Below are 6,963 nucleotides of genomic sequence, written 5' to 3'. Positions count from 1 at the left end.
CTCTTGCCTTTCTGAATATTGTATTCCACGCCTTACGGTCTTTTAGTGTGGAGGCTGCCAGATCCTGTGTGATCCTGATTGGTGCTCCTTGATATTTGAATTGTTTCTTTCTGGCTTCTTGTAAGATTTTTTCTTTTGCTTAGAAACTCTTGAATTTTGCAATGATATTTCTTGGTGTTTTCCTTTCTTGATCGAATGCCGCAGGTGTTCTATGAATCCTTTCAATGTCTATATTGCCCTCTTGTTGTAGGACTTCCGGGCAATTTTGCTGAATTATTTCTGTTAGTATGGAGTCCAGGTTTCTATTAATTTCTGGTTTTTCTGGAAGACCAATTATTCTCAAATTGTCTCTTCTAGACCGGTTTTCTTGGTCTGTCACTCTCTCATTGAGATATTTCATGTTTCCTTCTATTTTTTCAGTCTTTTGGCTTTGTTTTATTTGTTCTTGTTGTCTTGAGAGATCATTAGTTTCTACTTGCTCAATTCTAGCCTTTAGGGATTGATTTTCGGCTATAATCTTTCGGTTTTCGGCCATAATCTTCTGGTTTTCGGCCATAATTTTCTGGTTTTCGGCCATAATCTTCTGGTTTTCGGCCATAATCTTCTGGTATTCCTTTTCAATCTGGTCATTTCTTGTGTTCAATTTGCTTATCAGTTCATTTGGTTTCTGAGCCTCACTTTCCAGTTGCAAGATTCTACCTTTTAAACTGTTATTTTCTTGCCAGATCTCTTCCATTTTCCTCAAAATCTCAGTTTTGAACTCTTCCATAGCTTGTGAGGAGTTTTCCTTATTTGGGGAGGGTCTGGATGCTTGTTTGTTCTCCTCCTCTGTTTGCTCGTTTGTCTGGATTTTTTCTGTGTAAAAGCTGTCGAGTGTTAAAGACTTCTTTTTCTTGTTATTATTCTTTCTCCTCTGAACTTCCTGTGACTGAGTAGCCATCATTAGCCTTGCCGCTTCTCAGATTTATCCTCGCGCTCAGTGTCTGTCAGCGATCTATTGGCTCCTGAGGTCTGAGTTCTGGTTTTTTCCAAGGTCAAGCCCCCTGGTGGGCCCCCTTGCTTGATCCTCTGCTGGAGGTTCCTTTACAAGTCTCAGGGCGCTGCTTCCACAGTCGTATACCCGTCCACACTGGTTCACCACTTAGGCTTTAGTTCCTGGCTGTGTCTGCCTCCACCCACGCCTCCGCAGTGCCTGCGCTCTGCTCAGCCTGAGCTCTGCGCCCTGCGTCCTGCTCCCGCGCTCAGATTTCGCGTGCCTTTTTTTGGCTTAATGGGGTCCTAAGTCTTGCTGCTCTCAGGAACAGGTCCCGGAGCTGCCAATGACTCGATGGGTGCCCCAAACTTGCTCTATTTCTTTTTAGCTGGCTTCGGAGCTACAGGTGTTGTGTGTGGAGGGGGTGGGAGTGGGGCGGTTGCTCAGCCCGCGATTTAGTGAGAGCCCTTTATTGCATGGAAATGCCTCGATTCCACGTACCTTCCATGCTGTGCCCTGTTGTGGGGTTCCTCCGTTCGTCTGGACTTGTTTTTATGTCCCCTTGAGGAGTTTTGTGTGTTTCGGTCAGGAGAGGTTAAGAGCTGCTTCTTACTCTGCCGCCATCTTAACCCGGAACCAGCATTCAAATTTTTAAAGGAGAAACTATTGGAGCTTATGGAGGAAATAGATAGTAAAACTATACTAGTGGGAAACCTGAAACTTCCTCTATCAGATCTAGATAAATAATACCAAAAAATAAATAAGAAAGAGGTAAGAGATGTGAATGAAATCTTAGAAAAATTAGAGTTAATAGATATATGGAGAAAAATAAATAGGGACAAAAAGAAATATACCTTCTTTTCAGCAGTACATGATACATTCACAAAAATAGATCATGCAGACACAGAGATGGGAGATCCTGGGTTCAAATCTTGCCTAAGATACTTTCTAGCTGTGTGACCCTGGGCAAGTCACTTAACCCCTATTGCCTAGCCCTTACTACTCTTCTGCCTTTGAACCAATACATAGTATTGATTCTAAGACAGAAGGTAAGGTAAAAAAAAGATTAACTATGTACTAGGGCATAAGAACTTGGCAAAGAAATGCAAAAAAGCAGAAATAATAAATGCAACCTTTTCAGATCCTAATACAATAAGAAAATAATTAATAAGGGTACATGGAGAGACAAATCAAAAATTAACATATCAAAATTTATGGAATGCAGCTAACGTAGTACTCAGGGGGAAATTTATATCATTGAGTGCATATATTAGCAAATTAGGGAGGGCAGAGATCAATGAATTGGGCATGCAAAATAAAAATACTAGAATGAGAATAAATGAAAAATCCCTAGATAAAAACTAAATTAGAAATCCTAAAATGTAAAGGAGAAATTAATAAAATTGAAAGTAAAGAATATTGAATTAATAAATAAGACTATAAGTTAGTATTTAAAAAACAAATAAGGTACTGTTTAATCTAACAAAAAAAGGAAAGAAGAAAACCTAATTAACAGTATCAAAGATGAAAAGGGAGACCTCACCTCTATTGAAGAGGAATTAAGTCAATCCTTAAAAAATATTTTGCCCAATTATATGGTAAAAAATATGGCAATCTAGGTGATCTGGAAAAATATTTACAAAAATTTAAATATTATTTTTAAAAAGAAAAAGAGAACCAAACTAACACTATCAAAAGTGAAAAGGATGATCTCACCTCTAATGAAGAGGACATTAAGACTATTAAGAGCTACTTTGTCCATTTACATGAAATATGAAATCTAGACAAAATGAGTGAATATTTACAAAAATATAAATTGCCTAGATTAGCAAAAGAGGAAATAGAATACTTTAATAATCCTATCTCAGAAAAAGAAATTGAACAAGCTATCAAGAAACTCCCTAAGAAAAACTCCCCAGATTCTGATGGATTCACAAATGAAATCTATCAATCATTTAAAGAACAACTAATCCCAATACTACACAAACTAGTTGACAAAATAAGCAAAGAAGGAGTCTTACTAAATTCTTTTTATGATACAAATATGGTACTGATTCCCAAGCCAGGAAGACCCAAAACAGAGAAAGAATACCCCAGATCAATCTCCTTAATGAACACAGATGAAAAAAACCTAAACAAAATACAAGAAAAGTGACTACAAGTCATCACAAGGATTATTCACTATGACTAGGTGGGATTTATACCAGGAATACAAAGCTGGTTTAACATTAGGAAAATCATCAACATAATTGACCCTATCAATAACCAAACTAACAGAAATCCAATGATTATCTCAACAGATGAAGAAAAAGCCTTTGACAAAATGTATCATCCATTCTTATTAAAAATACTAGGAAGGGGGCATCTGGGTAGCTGAGTAGACTGAGAGCCAGGCCTAGAGACAGGAGGTCCTAGGTTCAAATCTGGCCTCAGACACTTCCCAGCTGTGTGACCCTGGGCAAATCACTTAACCCCCATTGCCTGGCCCTTACCACTCTACTGTCTGGGAGCCAATACACAGTACGGGCTCCAAGAAAGAAGGTAATGGTTTTAATAAAAAAATACTAAAAGTATAAGAATAGAAGGGTCTTTCCTTAAAATGATAAACAATATTTATTTAAAATCATCAATACGTATTATTTGCAATGGGGATAAGTAAGAAGCATTTTTATTTAGATCAGGAATAATGCAAGGATGCCCATTATCACAACTATTGTTTAATATTATAAATGCTAGCAGTAGTGATTAGAGAAGAAAAAGAAAATGAAGGGATTAAAGTAGGCAATGAGGAAACTAAACTATTACTGTTTGTAGATGATAAGATGGTACATTTAGAGAATCCTTGAAAATCAACTAAAAAGCTAGTAGAAATAATTAATAATTTTGGAAAAGTTGCAGGATAAAAATAAATCCATACAAATCATCAATATTTCTATATATTTCCAAAAAAATTAGCAGGAAGAGTTAGAAACTCCATTTAAAATCACTCTAGAGGAGATAAAATATTTTGGAATCTCTCTGCCAAGACAAACTCAGGAATTATATGAACAAAACTACAAAACACCTCTAACAAATGAAACTAGATTTAAACAATTAGAAAAACATTAATTGTTCATGGGCAGGATGAGCTAATATGATAAAAATAACAATCCTACCTAAGATAATTTATTTATTCAGTGTCATACCTATCAAACTACCAAAAAATATTTTTTATAAAATTGGAAAAAATTGTAACAAAGTTCACTGGAAAAACAAAAGACCAAGAATATCAAGGGAACTAATGAAAATAATGGGAAGAATGGGGCCCTGGCAGTACAAGAACTTAAACTGTACTACAAAGCAGTCATCATCAAAACAATATGGTACTCGCTAAGTGATAGAAGAGTGGACAAATGGAAGAGGCTAGGGGTAAATTACCTCAGCAAGCTAGTGTTTTATAAACCCAAAGATCCCAGCTTTTGGAACAAGAACTCACTATTTGACAAAAATTGCTGGGAAAATTGGAAAACTGTATGGGAAAAATCATGTCTTATCAACATCCCACACCCTATACCAAGATAAATTCAAAATGCATAAATAACTTAAATATAGAATGCAAAATCATAAATAAATTAGGTGAACCTAAACTAGAATATCTGTCTGATCTGTGGGAAAGGAAGGGATTTCAAACCAAGTGAGAGCTAGAGAGCATTACAAAATGAAAAATGAATAATTTTGATTACATTAAATTAAAAGGTTTTGTATAAACAAAACCAATGCAACCAAAATTAGAAGGGAAGGAACAAACTGGAAATTTTTTTAATAACAAAACCTCTGACAAAGGTCTAATTTCCCAAATACATATTGAACTAAGTCTAATAATCAAGAAATCAAGCAATTCCTCTATTGACAAATAGTCAAAGGATGTGAAGAGACAGCTTTCAGATGAAGAAATCAAAACTATCAATGATCACATGAAAAAGTATTCTAAATCCCTCCTGTTTAGATAAAGGCACATCAAAACAACTCTGAGGTACCACCTCACACCTAGAAGATTGGCCAATATGACAGTAAAGGAAAATAATAAATATTGGAGGGGGTGTGACAAAATTGGGACAAAAATACACTGTTGGTGGAGTTGTGAATTGATCCAATCATTCTGGTAGGCAATTTGGAATTATGCCCAAAGAACTTTAAAAGAATGCATTCTCTTTGATCTAACAATACCACTACTAGGTTTGTACCCCAAAGTGATTTTTAAAAGGGTTGTACAAAAATATTCAGAGCTGCACTTTGTGGTGGCAAAAAATTGGAAAATGATGGGGTATTTTTTGATTGGGGAATGGCTAGACAAATTGTGATATATGATAGTGATGGAATACTATTGTGCTATAAGGAATGATGAACTGGAGTATTTCTATATGAACTGGAAGAATCTTCATGAACTGATGCAGAGTGAAATGAGCAGAACCAAAGGAACATTGTATATAGAAAATGAAATATTGTTGGATGATTGAATGTAATGGATTTTGCTACTAGTAGAAATGCAGTGATCCAGGACAATTCCAAGGAACTTATGAGAAAGAATGCTATCTGCATTGAGAGAAAAAAACTGTGTGAGTAGAAACACAGAAGAAAAACACATGACATCACTTGTTTATATGGCTACATGATTTGGGGATTTGGTTTTAAAAGATTGCTCTACTGCATAAATGAATAGTATGGAAAAGGGTATCAAGTGATAACATTTATATAACCCACTGGATTTGCTTATCGGCTTCAGGAGGGGGAAGGGAAAAGGGGAGGAAAAAATGAATCATGTGAACTTGAAAAAATATTTCAATAAATAAATAAAAATTTAAAAAATGATAAAGTAAAAGGTTCAATCCTCAAAAAAAGTTATTTTACAACCACTCCCACTTTAATTTTATGCAAATTATCTGATTCAAGATGTCTTCTTTTCCTTTTTCCATAGGTAGCAAATAACATTACTTCTAGACAATCACAGAATGGGGAGAAAAGAATTCTCTAGTTTATTTTTAGAACATTATGAAAATAAGTTGTTTAGACAAGCTAGGAAGTGTTAATCAGGAAAAATAGATGAGTCCTAGATAAGTGGTGTGGTTTGCATAAGGCCATACATGGGACAAGGTGGGAGAAAGAGGAAAAGAATATCATCATAAATAAGCCTAATCTCTGTTTAAAAAGCATTCAAACTGAAATGGTTAGGTAAGTAAGAAAAACATTTCATTGCTGAACTGAATGACATCCTTGTATTCTTGACTGGCTAGAAAGTTAAGACAGCTGGTCTCTTTATTATATTTTTGGGATTTTTCTAGATTGGATAAAACATCAGTATTTTGAGGATATATTGGCCCTCATTCTGAAATAGCAGAAATTCTGAGGGCCCAAGAAAATGAAGATAAGAAAGCAATTCATCCAATTTTTTGGAAACCTAACTCTTATATCATGGTTTTGAGAAGTTAAAGCAATTCAGCCTTCATTAAATTGTTTTCATCATTAGTGATCATTCCATTATGGTATTAACACTTATCTCTTTAATGCATTTTTTGATTTTCTTTCTTCAATCAATATTATTTATAATCATGAGAGATAATAAGGGATAAAATAATACTTTTGTTTTAGTAGACATGCATTCAATTTGAAGTTGAAACCTGGTTCATTTTCATAGGACTAGGGTGGAGGGAAAGATTACTTGACACCATGGACCTGTGGGAGTGATGTAGTTGACATGAGAGCTTGGGACAGAAAAGACCCTGTTTCCTGATTCAATAGAAGACATGTGGTTGTAGATTATCTTTAGGGAGAACTTGGAGAAAAAGAAAAAAGATGAGGAAGCAGCAGATATATGAATGGGGTGGCATGCTACAGGTCCTTAATTTCTAGCTTTCCTCCCTAAAAACTTTATGGAATTTCCCTTTGTGTGAGATCAGCATGTCTCGGTTAACCTGAGATATCTGACTCCCACTGGGAGTTTTCATCATTGGGTG

The sequence above is a fragment of the Gracilinanus agilis genome, chromosome 4 (genome assembly GCF_016433145.1).
Source record: "Gracilinanus agilis isolate LMUSP501 chromosome 4, AgileGrace, whole genome shotgun sequence".
Classification (NCBI taxonomy): domain Eukaryota; kingdom Metazoa; phylum Chordata; class Mammalia; order Didelphimorphia; family Didelphidae; genus Gracilinanus; species Gracilinanus agilis.
Note: the sequence above shows the minus strand (reverse complement) of the source record.